The sequence below is a fragment of the Brachycentrus maculatus genome, unplaced genomic scaffold (assembly GCF_059751285.1).
Source record: "Brachycentrus maculatus isolate JH-2025_06_01 unplaced genomic scaffold, ASM5975128v1 h1tg000293l, whole genome shotgun sequence".
Classification (NCBI taxonomy): domain Eukaryota; kingdom Metazoa; phylum Arthropoda; class Insecta; order Trichoptera; family Brachycentridae; genus Brachycentrus; species Brachycentrus maculatus.
In genome coordinates, this window is record NW_028281044.1 from 1,619,954 (window position 1) to 1,643,872 (window position 23,919).

Below are 23,919 nucleotides of genomic sequence, written 5' to 3' on the forward strand. Positions count from 1 at the left end.
ATTGTAAAGTAAGCAAGAACACTCTTGTTAAAGATGAAGAAGAATCCTGCTTCGGAATACCACCTCAGACACATGGAAGAGATCAATTATATGGCATTCAGCCTCATTAAATCAATATATATAGTATGAGAAATAACACATGTCGTAATTCAAATATGTACATAAGTAACTGACTAACCATCCCGCTGCTTCTCCGCAGAGATAGGCGGAGAGAACAGAACGCCGTACCAATCTGTTTTTACAAACGCCTCCTACACATTCACGCATCTCCTCATACATACCTGATTATTCCGACTTCTGACCTGACCATGCTCAAGCACTTGAAATACTTGATCATGCTAAGTTTTCCTCAGTCTTCCTCTACTTCTATTACCAACAACTAAAGAAATAAATATACAGTGATTTTATAACAAAGTTTTTTTAAGTTATGAAATAGAAAATAACAAAGTTTATAAAACATCGCTCATTTGGTGCAACAATGGAGTAACTACACATCTAGAAATATAGCAGGAGACGCCATTCAGACGTTGTAGCAACAGAAATGGCGCCATTTTCCTCAATTCTACAATGACACTCGCGCCATTTCGCAGCATTTCAACACAAAATCAATTCTGTCCATGTTTCTTCTGATGTAAATAGTCTTTCCGCACATTTTGACATATTTAACTTGTTTTTTTTTAAATAAAGTGTTATTACGTCATTTTTGCTCCAAATCAGCGTCATGATCTTTTCTATGCTTAAGTAACGTGGATTTGTGTTATTTTTTGTCCTAATTTAATATGTAAGAGACAGATGATGTATTTTGTAAGAAATTGGGTATTTTTTTGATTGCTCGTTGATTTGAAGGCATTTGAATACTGGAGGGGAAGTATTACACTAGTTTTAAGGGTTATTCGTATTGGAAAGGTACATAAAGTAATCGCTCAACATGTGTGCACTGGTTTAGTTCTACGTAGCTAGTATATTTTGTATCACTCGTTTGGTAAAGTAATTATGTATAATACTTCTGAATACATTTACCTATGTTATTATTACATTAACCATATAAAAATATTAAACTGTCTTTCATATTCTCCGTAGTGTTTCCTAATCATACATTAACACTAATACCTTTCCTGATCCTACCTAAATCTTTCAAACCCGTATCCGCACCTCAATGGTGCTTAGGGCCCTGCATCCTATAAACGCAGTGTTATCTTGATCGTTAACACATGAAGAAAAGGTGATCAGCCCTCCGCTTCAGGTACGGTCCAGGGTATTGAATAAATATTAGAGTGAAAAATTCACTTTTGTTTATTTCTTCTTCTTCTTATTATAGGCGTTGCGGCCTGTTTTTAAGAGGGATTAGCCTCCTGCGACACCGATTCCCAGCTATCGACCCATCTCTTAGGTGGTCTGCCCGGGAGTCGTCTACCATGGGGTTGGCCGTATAGTGCGATGTGGGGGAGTCTGGATGGTTCCATTCTCCTCGCATGCGCATACCATTGTCTTCTTCGTTGCCTTCCCAACCTAACGACATCTTCGATCTCGCATATTTCCCTGATCTTGGCATTTGCCTGTTATGCTTATTTAACTTTTAAATTTATTTTGTATACTATTTGCACGCTGATGATGAAATTTTTTAGAGTGTTTATAGAGAGAATTTTCAATGTCAAAGAGGTACAAGAATACTTCTTGAAGGCAGTTAATATTTGCCTTGAACAGAAATATTTTCAATACGACAACTCAATTTATAAACAGAAGGAAGGTTTACCTATTGGGGCACCATCCAGTTAAACGAAAAATTATTTATAGACTCATTTGAGTGTTCCCCTCCACGGAAATCTTTAGTAAAAGGCGGAAGATTTATTCATATTGAAGGGAACCTGAGACTTCCAAAACGGTAGTCGAGCGTGCTGACCATTACACTACGGAGGCTGACCTAAATCTACTGATGAGAATCATCATTAATACCAAGAAGTATCCTTGTCGAAAAATTTGATAAATCTTTTTTGTTTTGACATACAGGGTGGCGCAAAATTAATCAACCTATCGGAAGATGTTATAATTTATGCAAATGGCGTCGTATGTCATATTTGACATTTCGCTCACTCCTTTCAAGAACGTATAAATCAAAAAACTTGATTTTTCAGTAGAACGTTTTTAAAGTTTAGCAATATAATACAATGTATTAAAAATTAATATCAAGCCACTTATTGAACTTTTTACTGTGCAACAGATCTTTTTAGGTGAAACCTGAATGTTTTTTCTCCATTTGAAAAATATTTAGTATATTTCAAAAAATACTTAAACAATACCTTTTCTTGAAAATGCAAAAACAACACTTACTGCCCTGGAGTGGGTAAATATTAAGCTAAAAATATGCCGCTTTTGCTTGGATATAGAACATTTTCTGGGCGCTCCGAAAACATGCACAACTTTAAAGTTTAGCAATATAATACAATGCATTAAAAATGAATATCAAGCCACTTATTGAACTTTTTATTGTGCAACAGATCTTTTTAGGTGAAACCTGAATGTTTTTCTCCATTTGAAAAATATTTAATATATTTCAAAAAATACTTAAACAATACCTTTTCTTCAAAATACAAAAACAAAACTTACTGCCCTGTAGCGGGTAAATATTAAGTTAAAAATATGCCGCTTTTGCTGGGATATAGAACATTTTCTAGGCATTCCGAAAACACGCCCAACTGAAAATTGACAATTTTTTATTTATGACGTTCTTGAAAGGAGTGGGTGATTTGTGAACTAGACAGCTGCAATATACAAACAGATTTAGGATGTCGCAAAATTAATTATCCAATTTTGATTTTGAATAACTTTTATACAAAATAAAAATAAAAATTGAGTGATGGAAACCTTTATTTGGATTTTTACAATTTTTTTCTGTCAAGGGAAAAAGATGTTATCAGCGTTGATACACATTTATGCTCGTTTTACCAATCTGTTTGTATACTGCAGCTGTCTAGTTCACAAATCGCTCACTCCTTTCAACAACGTCATAAATAAAAAATCGTCAATTTCCAGTTGTGCATGTTTTCGGAATGCCCATAAAATGTACTTTATCCCAGCAAAAGCGGCATATTTTTAACTTAATATTTACCCTCTACAGGGTGTTGCTATAAGTGTTGTTTTTTCACATTGAAGAAAAAGTATTGTTTAATTATTTTCTTAAATATACTGAAATATTTTCAAATGGAGAAGAAACATTCAGGTTTTACCCAAAAAGATCAGTTGCACAGTAAAAAGTTCAATAAGGGGCATGATATTTATTTTCAATACATTTCATTACATTTTTAACTCTTAAAAACGATCTCCTGAAAAATCAAGTTTTTGATATATGACGTTGTTTCAAGAAGTGAGCGAAATGTTAAATATGATTGACGTACGACGCCATTTGCAAAAATTATAACACCTTCCAATAGGGTGATTAATTTTGTGCCGCCTGTATCAACATGGATGAAGAAGAATATGAAAGTCTGAGTATTTACAGGGCTTACGACCTGCCATAGGTTAGAATGGTGAATTTAGCACGTGTGTGAAGTGGTCACTTAACCAGCCTAAGATAGGTCATAAGCCCTGTAAACGCCCAGACTTCCATATTTCTATTATCTATGTTGATATTTAATAAAAAAGTAATATTGACTCCTAGAGTGGAGAAAATTCAGATTTGTGGACAATTTTTTTGACACACTCAAAATGTTGTGACCATTTTAACATCTCAACATAGATCAAGAAGAATATGGAAGTCTGGGTATTTACAGATCTTATGACCTATGTTATAGGCAGGTTAAGTGATCACTTTACACACGTGCAACATTCACCAATTCTACCCATGATTGACAACCACACTACTCAAATTTTGGTACTCCTAGATATATCATACAATTCGCACGTCGCTACATGTGTGAGTTCGCGGCGGTATCTATGGTTGATTTTAGTAAGCTTTTTTTTAGCAGAGTCCCTTTCATTTAGATATATGTGTAATAAAAAGCCTAGGTACCTACCTATACATTTTATTAAGTACTTACATATAGTACCTACATAAAACAGACCTACCACCAGATGTCGCATGCGTCGCTCTGAATAAAACAAAAGATATCAGATAGAAAAAATATAATATTCTGAACTGTCAGAATCAGATAGATAGATAGAAAAATATTATAAAGATAAATTAAAAATAAACTTTAATTATAAACTTTAATTACAAAGCAACACATTGTTTATTTTATTATTATACACCCACTTTACGTATTATTTACACCCAATTTACAAAGAAAAATATTACCACGTTATATATGTAAGATCCCTACCGAATTATTTTACACACTGGGAGACGCCTGAAAACACAATTTTTATGCAGCTTATAAAAAGCTATATAAAGTCCTAAAAACTGCAATTTAAGCAGTTGGTCATCGGGTTCTCAAATTGAGTTTTAGTATAAAAAAACTTATTCCTTCTTCTTCTTACTCTCATTCACACCCCATTGGTGCATAAGGCACAGCATCGTATTGATGCAATGTTAAGTTGATCGTTTATTATGTGGTACATAAAGGCAAAGTTATCAGTCCTGCACTTTATAATGTAGACAATATAAAATAAACGTCAGTAAAAAAAAAATATTAACCCCCTTAGTTATCGAACCGGGGAATTCCAGCATGCTAGCCAAAAGCGGTAACCACTGCCCAATTGAGGCGGACACAAGTAAAAATACGTACTCGTTTATACAAGGTAAGTTAATATTTATAATTTACGAAAATTGGAAAAGTCAAATAATTCATTAATTAGAAACTATCTATGGGCGTTTGTACACTACACGGAATTTTACCGTCCGGCACTTCAGTTAGCATGATAAAACGGATGATTGGCTTGGATTGGCTTGTGCTTTTGTCTTTCTTTCTGGGTGTTTAAGGGTGTTATCTTTGTGTAAAGTACTGCGTTGTGTTATTGTTGTCTTTCAGTGTCATGGTTAGGACTTTGTGCCAGGTTGTGAGATAGGGTTGTTCTTTATAATTTTTTTATGTCCATCGTTTGTTAGGATTGTGATAGGCATGTATCAAGAAAAAAAAAATATTTCTATGTGTGTATATACGTATATATATATGTATGTAGTTACTTGTGAAAGGGATCTGAAATAGTGTCGATGAATAATGGTTGAGTGGAAATGCGATGACTGACCATTTTCTGTAAATGTCTTTGCACTGTTCCGTGTCTGTCTGCTGTGCTGGTCGGGGTTGTGGGCGTCTGTGTACCGGCCAACGTCGAGTCGTAATCGGATCTAGCTGACTTATTGAACTAAACACTAATCCCTTTCACTGCCTACACTGGGGAACTTCTAGAAAATTTGGTGATGGACTTACAGCCTTGTATTATTTAGATTGGCAGTGACAGGTATATTGAAAGCTTTTAAATGTAAATTCACAGTAAAATCGGGATACAATTTTATGTTGTTTCATATTTTCAATAAATTTCGCAACTTAGTTAAAAAAAAAAATTGCTTAGCAATAGCAGATCTGTCAGGAAGCCGAGATGCTTCTGTATCAGATCTGGGCATGCGGTGGGACAGCTTTCAATAATGTCTTTCTTTCTTTCGATCGGTGCGTGATCACGGTCCAATCAAGCTTCTGTAATTACATGGAATGCATATATTCAGGTGAAAAGAAACTCAAATATCGCAATGAGTGGCCATTAATAAATTGGTTTTATTTCAAGTAAAATTGGTGATATTGTTTGATTTATGTATCCTAATTTAAAATTTTGGTTGTCAAAATTGATAACAATATTAAAAGATACATTTTTGTTGGTTCAATGTGTGTTCTCACATCTGGTCGTAGTAATATTCCTTTTTTCACAATTACCCTGATTTTACTTTCTAATTACCTCTGCATTCACATTATTTATAATACTTTAAAAAAAAAAAATCAATAAGTATGAGTTAGATGCAAATTAGTCGTTAACAACAGAACCGTTGAACAGGTGATGAAATTCAAGTATCTCGGAGTCGACATCAGTAGCTACGGTGATCTATAGGGTTATCCAATAAGAGGTTTCATTTTGATATTTGAAAAAAACTGGTATATTTTAAGATAAATTAATGAATATTTATTGCATTGTTAAGAGAAAAGTATGCGATTAACGATGGAAAACGATATCAGTCAAATGGCCGCCACGGCTACGGCTGCAGCACCATATCCTTTTCATGAAATTTTCCATGACCAATTCGCACATTTGCGGCTGTATGTCCTCGATAACTTCACGAATTCCATCTTTAAGGTCTTCAATTGATTGTAGAGCATTGACATAGACTTTATCTTTCACGTGGCCCCAAGGAAAAAAGTCTCAAGGTTTTAATCACAAGATTTTGGGGGCCAACTGTGATCACCTCTTCGAGAAATAACACGGCCAGGAAATTTTTGTTGCAAAATTGCGATTGTTTCGTTGCTCGTGTGGCATGTGGCGCCGTCTTGTTGAAAATAAACGTCGTCCACATCAATATCTTCCAATTCCGGCCATAAAAAATCATTAATCATAGCTCGATAGCGCAATCCATTCACCGTAACAGTTGCACCAGCCTCATTTTCGAATAAGTAAGGTCCAATCACACCGCCAGCCCAAAAACCGCACCAAACAGTGACACGTTGAGGGTTTCGATTCTTCACATCACCAAGTTGTCCCAACAGCTCAAATTTTTTAACAAGTTTCACTATTGCTGGTCGAGAAGGCGCTTCACGATGACCAAAAAGTTCTTTAGTTTCGCGAACTGTGATTGCAAAATTTTCACCATTTCTGTAGTGAATTTCAACAATTTCAATGCGTTGTTGAAGCGTGTATCGTTGCATTTTTATTAATCGGGTAGTTTTTACTTGTCAAATGTCAAAAGATAACAGCTTCAAAATTGGCAGCTGCCCAAATAGAGGGCTATTCAAAATGAAACCTCTTATTGGAAAATCCTATATATGGTGATACTCAGAAACAAATAAACAAGGCTGCAGTTGTATCGGGATGCCTCAGAGACTCGGTGTGGAGGAACAAACACACGAGAATAGAAAGTAAAATGAAAATATACAAACATGTGTTCGACCAATAGCCACTTATGGGATTGAGGCAAGAGCAGATACTTCCAGAACAAAATCTCGACTTCGAACCTCCGAAATGAAGACTCTCCGATCCATAACCGGAAACACATTGCGAGACCGAGTAAGAAATACCGACATTCGAAGCATGTGTAAGGCGGAGGATATCGTGAGGTGGGGACGACAACGAAGGCGATATTGGAAGGAACATATAAACAGAATGTGAACATATAAACAGAAGACAGACTTCCACGTATCGCCCTCCAAGGCAACCCTGAAGGACGCAGACCCCCAGGCAGACCTCCGAAAAGATGGAAAGACAGCTGGGAGTCGACATCCCAGGAGCGACATGCGGAGGCATAAACAGACCCTAAGATCTACATAAAGAAGAAGAAGAAGAATAAGTATGAAATTCTTTGTATTTAAAAAAAATATATTACTGTATGTATGCGGCCCTTAGGAAAAATTTAGTTAACCACAATTTTTATCGAATAAAAGTAGTCTTATCTGTACGCAGTTTAAACGTTTCCTACTAATTATGATCGACGCCCATACAAAAGTATAATTTCCTAAATTAACTTAAGAGAGAAATTATACGTGGTCCTTTTCACTGTTCGCTGAATTAATTACAGTACAGGACTCAATTGAAATCGCCACATTTTCCGAGAAATCGGGTCCTCGCTCATTGCGGTAGGTCAGGTAGGCTAGACGGGCTAGTTAGTTCGTCATCAGTACACAGACAGTGGTGTCTCTGCATTATTGGTCTGGAATTTGGAGCCGAATGGACCATTTGCAGACGGGATCTAATTTAACATACTCAACCTATAAAGGATTGTATTAGACTCGCGCAGTGTTTATAACAGCCGATGTTATAAACACTGTTTTCAATGTTTTCATTCATCATTTTCTTTTGCAAAATTTGCCATCGAAAAAATGTTGTTTTCGTAAGTTGGTAACGAATGACGTCACAGAAACGAATCACACTACTACTATTACAGCTCTATAAAACAGATACATAAAGGAATACGACCCATAACACACGCGATGACGTAAAATTTGATGACGTATAGCGGTGTCCGTTTTTCGTTTTATTCAAATATCTAAAGTTTAAGCCTTCATATCTCCCTTAGTTTTCTACATATTTCAATAAGAATGCTATCGATAATCTATTTCTAAACTATTTTTTTTATATCAAATTATTAGCCGATAATAGCACATCGTGAAATAAATCCAGAGTTGCCGTGATAGAATTGCCGTGGACTTTGAACAGAAGCGCCATCGGAAACCACGTACGAATCCGCCACGTGTCGCCTCTTAAAATGAACGGCGAAAAATAATGAAATAAATAAAATAAAAACTTTATTTTGACTCTTTGACTCTGTCCAACGTCTGTACACGACGGATTCTCCAGTTCTTTGGACATGTTGCGCGTGGCAATAAGGGTAGCCTGGAAGGGAAGAGAGGGAGAGGAAGATCCCACACGATGGATCGGTCAAGTTAAGGGGGCAGTAGGCACCTCGGTGGTTGGAGCGTTACGTGCAGCGCAGTCAAGGGATAACTGGAGAAGAGTCATCGCTTCCACAAGGTTCACAACCCTCAGGAATGAGGACGGAGAAGAAGAAGAATAAAGAAAATGGCGAGAAGGATGCTTCGTTTTTCGATCCCTAATGGATAATATATTATTTTTTGACATCTCATCAAAGATGATGAATAATATGGAAGTCTGGGCATTTACGGGGCCGACGACCGTCTAAGCCTGGTTTAAGTGATCACTTTACACACGTGTAACATTCACCAATTCTACCCATTATTGACAACCACACACAGTGTTACATAAAATATGTGTATGTATACACATATTTTATATTTTAGGCGAACATATATGTGTATGTATACATATATTTGTTCGCCTCCGTAGTGTAATGGTCAGCACGCTCGGCTACCGTTCTGGAGGTCCCGGGTTCGACTCCTAGGGGGGTCAAATAAATATAAGTGATTTTTTTCACTGTAATATTTATTCAATATTACCCTGGACTGGTCCTGAAGCGGGGGGCTGATCACCTTTCCTTCATGTGTAAACGATCAAGATAACACTGCGTTTATATAAAGCAGTGCCGTATGCACCATTGGGGTGCGGATAAGGGTTTTATTATTATTATTATTATGTATGCATACAATTTTATTTTTTTAAATTGCTTTAATCTGAAGATGATGAAGAAATGGTAACCTGAAGATCACTGTCGTCATCATTTTTCACTGGTAAGGATGGACCTGGCTTAAAAAAATTATCCAACGCTGTTTGTCTTGCTTTCTAGTCTATTTCGTTCTTCAGTGATTTGACAAAAAAATATTTTTGCCGTTATAGCGAAACATTTTAGGCCGTAAATCGAAAACGTGCCTTAATTGAAGAGGGTCAAGAAATGCCGTATAAATAGCGAAATGCCGTACAAAGAGCGGCCGTATAGCGAGGTATGGGTGTATATACTTTTTGTTCGAGAGTTAATAAAAATTATATGTTTATACTGATATATGGACGTAGGAAGGTTGTACAAAAATTAATATAAATTAAATTATCGGGTAAAAAAAGGACCGATTCCGTCATAAGGAGTAAAGTTTTATAAACTCCCACGTTACCGTCTGCGATATAATAGACTAGACACGTATCGGATACCAATATCGCCGCGTACACCACGGATTCTCAACTTTTATTACGTTTACCACCTTTTATAAAAAGGAGCCGAGTTGTAGACAATTGAAAATATCAAGAATGGTTATTTGAAGTGGTTTTGACTACACGAATGACGAGAGAATGACTAAGAGAGTATATTTGGCAAATTGTGTCGAGTTAAGGTCCTATTGTTAGTGTCACAAACTCTAAATTATAGTTTCGGGTTCAAGCCCTTCTACCACAATTCGCAACCTATTTTTAATAATGAGTCGCTTAGGATCACAAAAATAGTTTAAAATTGAAAGATTTTTGTGTATAATTAATGTACATATCGCTCAATCCTTCCAGGAACGTCATAAATCAAAAACTTGACTTTTCAGGAGAATGTTTTTTAAGTTTAAAAATATAATACAATGTATTAAAAATAAATATCAAGCAACTTATTGAACTTTTTACTGTGCAACAGATTTTTTTAGGTAAAACCTGAAGGTTCTTTCTCCATTTGAAAAATAATTAGTATATTTTAAAAAATAATTAAACAACACCTTTTCTTCAAAATGCGAAAACAACACTTTATGCCCTGTAGCGGGTAAATATTAAGTTAAAAATATGGCGCTTTTGCTGGGATATAGTACATTTAGGGCATTCCAAAAACAGACACAACTGAAAGTTGACGATTTTTGATACATGACGTTCTTGAAAGCAGTGAGCGATATTGTATTTATTTTCTAAAAAAATGTGAATGGTAGAACAGAACGAGGATGCCTAAGAAAGAAGGCCTTCTACGAAGGGTCAAAACGCAATAATTTATAAAAATTCCGATACCAAACGGATATTTGTTACAAGACAAGAACGACCCGTAAAATTTTAAGATGGAGACCTTGGAAGTATAAGAGAGGCGTCGGAATACTTTAAAAAGATGGTCTGACGATATTGCCGCTGTGGAGGATAAAAATTGGCTGCAAGCAGCAACCGACCATAAAAATGGAAGGGTATGTGAAAGAGGCCTATATCAAAGCGAGTGTTTTTGCCTAGAATTTTCACTCATGAATTACATGAAATTATAGTAACTTCAAACATAAAGAGTAATATTCTCAATATTATTAATATTTAAAGCATTTACTTTGTGGTTAGTCATTTTTACTTATTTATTTTTTTACAAAAATGTTAATAAAATTAGTATATAACCACTCACCGAGATTTTTACGTCTACCGGTTTCGAGACGTACCCGTCTCTTCGTCAGGACAATCACTAAGCATGCAAACAATACTACCCTTCACCACCATAGCACCATTTACACTTCTGTATAACAAATCGGATGTAAACGAGGCGGTACAATATTTTTATTATACTGTTGAATGTGTATTTGATTCCTGCTTCCCTAGAAGATCTCAGGCTGCTGGTGGAAGGCGATATCCGAAGTGGTTTTCTAGGGATATTATTAGAGACATACAGACTAAGCATTTCTATCATAAGAAATGGAAAGCTTCTGGCTGCCACAGTGATTATGAGATGTTTGGACGTTACAGATCTGTCGTGAGACGTAGCATTCGATTAGCATACCGGGAGTTCATTACCAGCACGGAAAATGGTATTCTTCAGGATCCAAATACTTTTTGGGACTACATAAAGTCTCAAAAGGCGGATGGTGGGAATATTAACTCCATGACGTGGGGTGAAAAAATAGTACGGGGTGCAGACATTGCCGAGGCGTTTGCAGGTCATTTTAAGACTGTATATAGTAATGAACCTCCGCTTCTTGATATTAGCATTGCCAAGAAATGTTCGCCGACCGGTGCGCAGTTTATTGATGTTTGTAATATCAATGAGAAAGATGTGGCCGACACTATAAAAAAAATAAGTAACACTAATTCTCTTGGTCCAGATTTCATTCCAACTTTCTTCCTAAAAGGCTGCGTGGATTTGATTAAAAGACCACTTTGTTTTTTGTATAATCTTTCAGTGAATACAGGGGTCTTCCCGGAAACATGGAAGATGTCAAAGGTTACTCCTATACATAAGAGTGGCTCTAAGTCATCCGTAGAAAATTATAGACCTGTAGCTGTTCTTTCTGCACCAGCTAAGGTATTTGAAATCATAATAAGTAAAATCGTCGCTTCCCGAGTAGAGCCGTTTATAATTGATGAACAACATGGATTCAGGAAAGGCCGATCGGTTGAAACAAATCTGATGGTTTTTACGAATTACGTCACAGAAGCTCTAGACGCGGGACATCAGGTCGACTGTTCATATAATGACTTCGCCAAGGCCTTTGATACAGTCAACCATGATGTCTTATTGAAGAGGCTGTATGAGATCGGTTTCTCGGATGGTATGCTAAAATTAATGGCGAGCTACCTTCAAAACAGAAACCAATACGTCTCCTACGGTCTATTTGCGTCAGAGTCCTTCAATACTTTCTCGGGTGTCCCGCAAGGTTCTAACCTGGGTCCATTATTGTTTTCTATTTTCATTAATAATATCAAGAATGTAATTTTAAACTCACGGTTTTTGTTATTTGCGGATGACCTAAAGCTTTTCTTAAAGGTGACAACTTTTGACGATTTTCGTCTTCTCCAAGCAGATATATCAAATATATGTGAATGGGGAAGACGAAACAAATTAATGTTTAATGTTTCCAAGTGTTCGATCACGTCTTTCACTAGGGCCCAAAAAACATTATTTTATCGCTACAAAATGAACGACCAAAATCTGATGCGAGCATCGAATGTTAGGGATCTGGGCGTTAGATTTGTGAGCACCCTGACATTTCACGATCATATAGAGGCAGTCAGTAGTAATGCATTGAAAATGCTAGGATTTGTTCTGCGTACTGCCAGGGTTTTCGAAAATACCCGCGTGCTGAGAACTCTTTATAACTCCTTGGTGCGAAGTAGACTCGAGAGTGGCTCGATGATCTGGGGGCCACACGAGCTTAAGTACTCTCTTATGGTAGAGAAAGTCCAAAAGAAGTTTTTGAGGTATCTCTACATGAGAGAGTACGGCTATTATCCTTGGCTCTACCCGACCCAGTTTCTCCAGGGTATGCTTGGCTACAATAGTTTAGAGACTAGAAGGAATGCGTATTTGATTACGCATTTTTATCGATTGTTGCGCGGTATGATCGATAATCCTGAAATTATCCAGAGCATTGGTCTGTATGTTCCCGATAGTTACCTAAGACAGCGTCGGCATAGATTGTTTCAGATTCCTATACACAGGACCAACCTGCCGATGGTTATGCCTGTAGGAAGAGCTACCGCTATGTTGAACAATATCACATTGGATATTGATCTATTCCATGTGTCCGAAGGAGTTTTCCGAAGCGAGATTCTTCTACACATTTAACAAGAGTCTTCTTGTGTAATTTTTAATTTGTTTTTTTAATATATACGCCTTAAATGTTTGTTTGTAATGTATATATTAATTATTGAATAAATTGAATTGAATTGAATATTGAATACACACTCAAAACTACACAAAATGTCTAACACATGCGATTTTTGGTCGACCCGAAGACCAACATGCACTATAGTTTTCAATACAGACATGCGTTACGAGCCGAGGTTAAACGTATATTAGAATTAGACTAGGAATCGAATCTATTTATATACTTGTAGGATGAAAGGAGTGGGGGGGGTTCGAATTGGATATTGACGAATCGTGTTTAATCGATGTCGAATCAAACAATGGACTATATGTAAAATTTATTTGGTTGTTAATTAGAGGAATATTATTTTTAAGTGCTTTCCTAATATAAAAAAATCTCCAATAAAACTAAATAATATGGAGATTTTTTATATTAGGAAAGCACTTAAAAATAATATTCCTCTAATTAACAACCAAATAAATTTTACATATAGTCCATTGTTTGATTCGACATCAATTAAACACGATTCGTCAATATCCAATTCGAACCCCCCCCACTCCTCTCATCCTACAAGTATATAAATAGATTCGATTCCTAGTCTAATTCTAATATACGTTTAACCTCGGTTCGTAACGCATGTCTGTATTGAAAACTATAGTGCATGTTGGTCTTCGGGTCGACCAAAAATCGCATGTGTTAGACATTTTGTGTAGTTTTGAGTGTGTAAATGGTGCTATGGTGGTGAAGGGTAGTATTGTTTGCATGCTGTGTTAGTGATTGTCCTGACGAAGAGACGGGTACGTCTCGAAACCGGTAGACGTAAAAATCTCGGTGAGTGGTTAAATACTAATTTTATTAACATTTTTGTAAAAAAATAAATAAGTATAAAGAGTAAATCCACTCACGAGTAGGCATAGGCTATGAAACTTCAGAAGATGAAGCCTGAATAGGGTCATGATAAGCGGTGCTGCATAAGCCGTAGCTAGATTTCAGAGTCACTTGGACGTTAGGTAATTAAAAAAAATAGGCCTATATCCAGCAGTGGAGGAAAGAAGGCTAAGGAATTACGGATAAACGGATAGTCAGTCAGATAAAAAATGATAATTTTATAGTATTTTTGCCCGTTCAAATACGTATCTCAAAAATAAATACCTAGTGAAAATTATTGACTCATTGTTCTAACTTTTTACTCAGACTGAAAATATGATAAAATAATTTGTCATTACTATTATTATTTTTTAAAAATCCTACCTTACTGTAGACAGCTACACACGCCATTCCCAGGAAACTGTCATCTCACCTGAAAAAAAGTGTATATACAGATATGATTTTTCGGAAATGTGCTCTTATATAAATAATAAACAAGTTACAACATCCAAGATATTAAAATAATGATAAAAAATATGAAAACAAGGATAAAACTCCATCAATATATCAAAAGCCAAAATAACAAGATACCAATTTTGTTGAAGATTTATTTACATAGTTTATCCATTCAGAAATCCATCAAATGGCAATATACCAAGATATAATTTTTAAGGATTTTATTGAAGAATTTTCACTTAGTTTATCCACCAACAAACATTCTTAGCTAAATAAAATAAACACACGTAATATTTTTTAAAAGTAAATTAATATTGATTTTAAAGAGCAGTATTTAAAAAAAGTGTCCTGTTTTAATATGAATAAAAGTTGAGAACCGCTGTAATATATGGAATGGTATACGAAAAGATACCTATAATGTTATTATAGACATGTCTGGGATCGAATCAATAATATCCCAGACAGACGGAGATAATTTATACGATTTAATGTGCAATGACTGTGATGTTAATTTAACTATGCAAACGGGATTTTGAAGAATTCGAAGGCTTTAACCATGCAGCTTCCATATTTCAGTCGTGAAGTAAGAGGGTCCACAGGCAATGCGGAAAGAGTCGTGGTAACAAGCACGGAATATGGAAGACGTTTGAAAATATTGGCATTGCCTTGAAGATGCTCACGTTGTGGTGCCAACAATGCCAAATACGGCTATCAAGCTGTTGTGGAACCCTGAGAGGCAGTTGCTGCAGATGACTATCATGATGAGAAGATCCTCAATCGAAATATGAAGATGGTGGCTTTGCCTCGAATATGCTCGCGTTGCTGTGAACGCTGATGACAATAATGGCGAAGATGGCTCGGAAGCTGTTCAGGAACCTTGAGAGGCAGTTGCTGCAGATGAATATTTTGATGGAGAAATTCTCAATATAATCGAAATATGAAGATGGTGGCTTTGCCTCGAAGATGCTCGCGTTGCTGTGAACGCTGATGACAATAATGGCGAAGATGGCTCGAAAGCTGTTCAGGAACCTTGAGAGGCAGTTGCTGCAGATGAATATTTTGATGGCGAAATTATCAATGTGAAGATGAAGATAATGACTTTACCTTGAGGATGCTCGCGTTGCTGTGAACGGTGATGACAACAATGCCGGAGGTGGTTTGGTAGCTATTGTGGAATCTTGAGTGGCAGCTGCTGCAGATGACTATCGTGATGAGTATATACTCAATCGAGAGATGAAAATAAGGGCATTGCCTCGAAGATGCTCGCGTTGCTGTAAACGGTGATGACAACAATGCCGAAGGTGGTTTGGTAGCTATTGTGGAACCTTAATAGGCAGCTGCTGCAGATGACTATCATGATGTAAAGATCCTCAATCGAAATATGAAGATGATGGCTTTGCTTCGAAGATGCTTGCGTTGCTGTGAACGGTAATGACAATAATGCCGAAGATGGCTTTGACGCAGTTGTGGAACCTCAAGAGGCAGCTGTTGTACATAGATGACTATCATGCTGAAAAGATCCTCAATCTTAAGATGAAGATGATGCTTTTGGCTCGAAGATGCTCGTGTTGCTGTAAAGGATAATGACAACAATGCCTCACATTGTGATCAAGTTTTATTTTTCACTATAAACCTGAAATCCTATAGTACTACAAACCTGAAATGTAATCGATTATAAAAATTCTTAATATAAAAGACCAGGCCGATGATAGCATAAGTATTTAAAGTATAAACTACTTACACTAGTCACTATTATCCAGTCATATTTATCCTTCATAAAATAATCTTCCACGTGTTGATGAGGATTTTCATATAAGACTGGATCCGTACGAACATCAGGCGCCTGGTAGATAGGCAAAATCGTAAACACCAACTCGTTTCATTGTTTTGTGTATTTTTTCACTCGTTCTGTGTATTTTTAAAACCATTTTAGTGCGACCATGGGATATCCACCCAAAAATGATGGCGATTTTGACCCATTTTCTTCATTGAATAGATCTGAAATATCGTATACATATGTACTTTTAATTGAAATTGCATTTGAAATAAAGAAATTTGAGAGTCGCTGTAAAAAATATTTGTTGAATTTAAAAAAAAAATAAATTAAGAAAAATTAAACCATTTGCTTGAAACTGCAATATAATTCGTTTATTGCTTCGTTTATTGTTATATCACGAGTCATGAGTTATGTTATAAATAATAAAAATGGAAAAACAGACTTCTTTTTTTTTTAAATAGCAAAATGTATTATCGGTAACTGTTGGAGAAGATGCCTGAATGAATGAGAAAGAGGAAGAATGAAAGAATGAAGAATGAAAGAGGCAAATAATGTTTCTAAAGACAGGGTGATGTGGCGTTTTATCCCCTTGCCTAACTTGCAGTGAAGCGACGTGATGGTAAGTTAGCAAATTTTGTAAGGAAAAAAGGGAAATTTGTTTATACATATTATTAATAAAATTCATTCGTGTGTGTGTGTGTTTGTATATAATTTATTGTTACTTTGTAAAAACTACAGGTTATTTTACCACATGTTCGGAATATATCGTACAACAGTACATCGAAACACTTAAATTTACTAAGTTAACGATAATATAAAAAATGGATAGATATTACGACAAATTGACTGCCGAATTAATTTATGAAATTGAGCATTATTACACAGGACACTTTTGTACTTATACACAAAAGCATTACAGCGAAAGTTAAACCAGCATTGCATAATGGAGTCCTGGTACCATCCCTAATGTATGGAAGCGAAGCATGGCATTAGCAAATGAAGGTTAAAGAAATGTTTGAAAAACAATGTGAAATGTTTGAAAAACAATGTGAAAACAATAGATGATCGAATAGTGAAATAACGAAATGCCAGAAAAATAAACATTATGAATAAAATCAAGACGGTTTGGACACGCGGAACGAATGAGTTAGGAAACAATGGTATTACCGAGAAAAACTTGTTATGCGTAAGTACCTACTTCAAATATTTGAAAGTAGGAAAGATTTTTTTATTTTATATTTTACATACAACGAAGTCATGCATAATAATTATGATGAGTAATATCCATTACTTATTTAAAGATATGGGATTAACGTCAACAAGACTAAACAAGACTGACACGAATAAGAAAGTTAAAAAAATAAATAAACAAAATTAAAGCTGCAAAATATACAACAATAAAATATTAATCTGAAGTATTTCAAACATTAAAAAGTTAAAATTATGAAAATTAGTATGCATGAGAAGACGTATGAATCTGGAAAAGGCGAAGAATGTTTGCCGAAACAGAGTGGTGTGGCGTTCTATCCTTTTTGCCTTGCGGGGAAGGGGCGTGATATATCTTCTTATTGAATCCCTTATCTGCACCCAATGTGCATGGAGCACTGCATCATATGAACGCAGTGTTACCTTGATCGTTAACACATGAAGGAAGGGTGATCAGCCCCCCGCTTCAGGTACCAGTCCAGGGTAATATTAAATAAATATTAGAGTGTAAAATCATCAATAGTCTTCGGGATAGCACATGTAGAAGCTCCTATTAGAGGTTCTATAATTTTAGCGGGTATTATATTAAAATTAGGATAGTTTTAAACAAAAAGGTCCCGGAACCGGGACTCACTTCGTGTCAAGCTTTTTACCAAAAAAATCAAATATCATTAAAATATTCATTACAAAACGATATTTTATCATTTTGACGAATTATATAAATATAGATTATAATTACGTAAGCGCAAACATTGTTACGTCTTATTGATTTTGAAAATTAAAAAAAAATCAGTGTTCCACCGCGTTACGTGGAAAAAAAACCCGATTTTTTAAATTTATATTTGTATAAAATATTTTTATATTTTTGTAAAATAATTTTTACTCCGGTTATATTAAGATTGATCTACATGTCCGCTGATTATATAAATATTTTTAGAAAAAAGGTCGACGACCCAGTTATGAAAATAATAATGTGCAGTATCTATATATAATAATAATGTGAGAGTTTTGTTTGATAAATAAAAATAAATTGTCAATTAAAAACGTGTTAGATAAAAATAATTAAACACAATTGTTTTTAATACAATGGTTAATTTCACCTTGTAAGGACATTTAAAAGACATTTTTCTTTTAATTTTTATTGACAGGTGCCGTGGCGTAGTTGGGTAGACGCTCGACTACAAAACTGGCGTCGCGGGTTCGATAATTGCATAATTGCGTGGCCGTTTATTGGAAAATGAATTCAAGTAATATTTATTTTCAATTGGTCTTTGTGATGTGTTTTTCACATCTACCTTCCCTATCCTTACTATCTATCCTACCTGTAAACAAGCCAATAAAATAGGGGCTTAGCAGGTTATTCCTTAAAAAAAGGTTATCGCGACAGAGATGAAGACGTTTTTTAATTTGAGGATTATTGGAGTCTAGATCAAGTAATGTTTTTGTAATCCCTATCCACACCCAATGGTGCATAGAGCACTACATCGAATAGAAGCAGTGTTATATTGATCGTCAAATCCGTGAAGGAAAGGTGATCAACCCAGCGCCTCAGGTAAAATTAAATAAACGTTTGAGTAAAATATCACTTCAATTTATTTTGAACCCCCTGGGAATCGAACCCGTGACCTCCAGAGCGACAGCCAAACATGCAATATGGAGCGACAGCCAAACATGCAACATACAAACATGCAATGCTCTACAATACGGAGGCGGACAAAAAATCAATCGGCGATTACGATCATTACGAACTGCATTAATTTATTGAAGTGCCCTATACACCAATTAATATGGACATGAGAGGGGAAAAAAGAGAGAAAAATGTGAATCAAAATTGTACAAAATACATAACAAGTGCCCTATTCGCCATTTAGAAAAAAAGATGCATGTATTTTTTTAAATAAAATATTTGTATTTTATATTAGCACTTTTGTATTTTCATTTCTGATATCTATTGTATTCTTGCCAGTGCCCTTTATTATGACCTAAAATAAAATGTATACCCACACACAGGCCATGCCTTTGTGGGATCTTTTTTGTATTAATATATATTTTTATCTTCTAATTACAGTATATTGTGAAATGCAAAAGAATTTAAAATTAACCTATTTCGTGACGTTATGCTATAGTTTTACTAACTAAAATTAACTAACTAATTAACAACTTAGTTATTTCGTTAAAATTAACTAACTAAACGCGCCAACCATTACACTACGGAGGCGGAAAAATTATTCATTTTGCTGGCGAAACAACTATCTCTGAAATGAAATTCATTGGTGTTTGGAAAAGTCACTCCAAAATATATATAATGTTATTGAAAATTTAAATTAATTCGATAATAATAATCGTGAATTAACGCAACGTTGTGAAATGTATATTTTTTGTGTTGTAATATACTGAAAGCAAAGATTATAAATTTTGTTTCTAAAACGCATAGAGAAAGAAAGATAAGTGCGTTTTAGTAAAGTTAAAACAGTTATTTGAAGGAAAGGTGATCAGTATTGTTTTCCATTTTTTTGGGCAAAAAACATTTAAAAGCATAGTATAAAATAAAGTATTTATTGCTAAATAAAAAAAAAGAATATCAGCAATGTCTTCGACACTCAAAGTTTCATAACTGTACTCTTTCCGCATTGGATATTGCCTTATTGGAGTCCCCTTAGACAACGTTCTTCAAAAATAGATTAATAGTAAAATAATCGTTGTGAAATATTATGAAATAGTCGTACTTACGGTTTTACTGGTTTTGAAACTTTTTCTGCTTTCCAATGTTAATATAGCTCACTTATTCCACCGAAATAAATATTGTACAGAAATATAAATTAATAAAAATAATTATATGTGGGTATGTGTATATTCATAAATGATTATAACCCCCGCCGCTGCCGATAAAATATCACTATGACAAATTACGTTCGTATCATTTAACACGAACGTTAGTTCAGTTTGCGCATCCAACGCGCGCAGCCGATCGCTTTTAAAAAAATCGCTTCGTTCGCTTTTCCAACGATAAGAATTATAATTTTCTAGGTACCTACTTTATTTAAATAAAAGTACTTAAAAATAAGAACACACTATTCGTTTCAAGTTTTTTTCGAAAAAAGAACGCTGCTGCTTTATTGTTTATGGACATTCTTTTTTGCGCCGCGTGAAGTTTTGTGCTGAAAAGTGATTTGTGTTTTTATAATCACAGACATTTGTTTTTTATCTTTGTAAATGCGAATAACGCAAACGAATAAAGATATATACACTCGAATGGCGCGAGAAAAGATGTTATACACCATTTAATATTCATATAATGTGACGAGACTTTATTTCGCATGGCAACCGGTCGACACACAGTGAAATTTTTATATTTTTAATAAAATATTTTTTGGTTATGTATATACATATGTTTACTGTCAACAAACAATTGGAAATGAATCGAAAGTATACACGTCAAAGAATTTGATTTATATATTTGCGGTATGTTCACGTTATTTCAGAAAAGTTTCCCTAAGTTTGCGCATTTCACTGCTTGTGCCACATTTGATTTGCAATGCTGTGTTTTTCTGGATATATCTCGTCAAAGATTAAAAAAATGTGTGAACAAAATAATAATAAATTAAATAAACTTTGCTGATAAATAAATAAATAATACAATGTGAGTGGACAGAGAGAAATATGACGTATTTAAGTTTTCTTAAATGAAATGGAGAGAAAATTCGCTTGATACAATTTTGCACCTGGGCCTATAAAAGTGGTAAGTTAAAATATTTTACTTTCTTGTAAAAATATCAATTGGTTGAATACTGTGAAATTATTGTTGTATGCTATTTATTTTATGAAATTTATTCGGAAAAAACTTACACGTTGCTCACTAGAAAATTTATTACAGTTACTATGAATTTAAATAAAATGTTTTCTTAAATTTTAAAGAAAAACATTTTTGGAGTTGACTTTTACTTTCGGGAATGCCAATAATTTAAATATAAATGAAATCAAATATGTAAAGCCACTTTTTTCCAATAGTGGTCCTATACAAGTATTTAATTTTTTATCTTTAAATAAAAATAATATTTTTGTTCAGACGTTCCAGCCAATTCGAAGTACATATGTATAGTATACAGTATAACAATTAACATTCTGGAATTATTTATATTTTATTTCGCAAGACATATGTAACATTTTCCCTGAAGTATGACTGCATGAATAACAATTTATAGAAGCTTGTATAAGCATAAGTATGCAACTCCAAAACCCCTAGCCATCGTTTTTTTTTTCTTTTCCTACCTTCTTTTCATCTACATTTTCCTTTTTCATCTACATTATTTATTCTGAGGTATTATCATTTCGAGTTAACGTTTCTTGCAAGTATAGTATACCCACGATATATAATATATAAGTTATACTATTATTAACATAAAAAAAAATAAACTCAGCTGGAAAAAACTATAATTGTAATCTATAAGTATAATTCGTTCGTCTCCGTAGTGTAATGGTCAGCACGCTCGGCTACCTTAGTGGCTTACCAAGGGGGGGGGGTCAAATAAATATATGTGATTTTTCACTCTAATATTATTCAAATTTACCCTGGACTGGTAACTGAGGCGGAAGGCTGATCACCTTTCCTTCATGTGTTAATGATCAAGATAACACTGCGTTTATATGATGCAGTGCCCTATGCACCATCGGGTGCGGAAAAGGGCTCAATAAATAATAATTTAATAAAACTTTAATAAAGAAATTAAAAGTTTATAAATGAAAAGAAAAATACTATTATACCATTGAGTGTAAGTCCCTCTCCAAGCACAAGATTTCAGTCTTTTTTTTTTAGAGGTACAGCGAAATTAACATTATAAGTTTGCCATATCGCTCACTCTTTTCAACAACCTCATATATCAAAAATCATCAACTTTCAGTTGTGTCTGTTTTTGGAATGCCCTAAATGTACTATATCCCAGCAAAAGCGCCATATTTTTAAGTTAATATTTACCCGCTACAGGGCATAAAGTGTTGTTTTTGCATTTTGAAGAAAAGGTATTGTTTGATTATTTTTTTAAATAAACTAAATATTTTTCAAATGGGGAAAAAACCTTCAGGTTTTACCTGAAAAGATCTGTTGCACAGTAAAAAGTTCAATAAGTGGCTTGATATTTATTTTTAATACATTTTATTATATTCTTAAACTTTAAATACGATCTCCTGAAAAATCAAGTTTTTTTGATACAATATATGACGTTGTTGAAAGGAGTGAGCGATACGTATAAATGCATAGAAATTGTGTCAAATTGCATCAAAAAATGTAACTATATTTAATTAATTTTTTTTAAAAAAGTACTTGTTCACTTTAATTAACTCTCGGCTTAGTTGCACTTGAGTGCACATGTAATTGTGATATTGGAAATAGGTACCTATGTTGGTCAGTAAACAGACCCAAGTGGCTGATATATCTCACCGGAGCACGATAGGGAGTGATATGAGGACAAAAGAAATTAATAATTAAAAATATACACTGATAAATTTATTTACATAAATAAAAAACAAAAAAATATATCTTTTCGGTGACGAATGGTTCAAACAACCTATGTACCAGACGATATTTTATTATGCATATCAATAATATTCTAAATACATAAAAATTCTCTCCCAATCATTTTATTGTTCACTTTGTGTAATACCTCTTTTATAAACACTTATTCGTGACTACCGGTTTCGGAATAATCATTTCATCATCAGGTCATTAAAATGAAGTTATTACGATTTGACATTTGTATAAAAAAAAAAACAATTTCGAAACAAAATTTTATTTGACATTTGTATAAAAAAAGAATTTATTTTAATACAAATGTCACATCGTAATAATTTTATTTTAATGATCTGATCATGGAATGATTATTCCGAAACCGGTAGTCACGAATCAGTGTTTATAAAAGTGGTATATCACAAAGTGAACAATGAATTTAAAGGATTGTGTTTTATGTTTTATTACCATACCACAAAGTTATCAATGCTTTTAATATATAAAATATACTAAAAATTCTTATAAAGTCTTTCTTCTTCTTCTTCCTAGCTACATCCCAACTTATTGTCTTTGTAATCTATTGGGATCAGCTCTCCTCATCCTCGGGTTTTAGGTCCTTCTATCATGGACAACGTCACCTAGGTCATGCCTTCGAATCATATTGTCTTTCTGTAGCATCCATGATTTTTTGGTCCTTTCTCTAGACGTCTTTCAAGGAAGATCTATGGCGATTGATTTTCCTCGAAATTAGGATTTAAATATAGTATTTTCTTATAGAAAGTTAAGTTACCATAAGATATTTAAATCTTATAAATAAGGCATACAAATGTCTTTTAATGGCCAATGAGATCAATTCCATTACCAAACTATCGATTTTTTTTATAGAACTACCTAAATTTCTACCGAAATTTTAACTACCTGTAATTTCGATAAATCATTTATAATTACTAACTTGCTAAACAACTAACCATCACACTGCGTCCCGCAGGAGTAGACAG

At 34.3% G+C, this 23,919-nt stretch overlaps 1 long non-coding RNA gene and 1 other non-coding gene across 2 annotated transcripts in view; one reads left to right on the forward strand and one right to left on the reverse strand.

Moving 5' to 3' along the window:
- Positions 1–1,749: 1,749 nt before the first annotated feature.
- On the reverse strand, positions 1,750–1,873 carry LOC148305021 (U5 spliceosomal RNA). Its single transcript, XR_015838263.1, has one exon. It is a non-coding gene; the product is annotated as a U5 spliceosomal RNA (small nuclear RNA).
- An 18,483-nt stretch (positions 1,874–20,356) lies between these two features.
- The window catches only part of LOC148305022 (uncharacterized), a 45,995-nt gene continuing 42,432 nt past the window's right edge, over positions 20,357–23,919 (forward strand). Inside the window, exon 1 of the long non-coding RNA XR_015838260.1 lies at positions 20,357–21,160. This is a non-coding gene — a long non-coding RNA (uncharacterized LOC148305022). The remainder of the gene's footprint in view (positions 21,161–23,919) is intronic.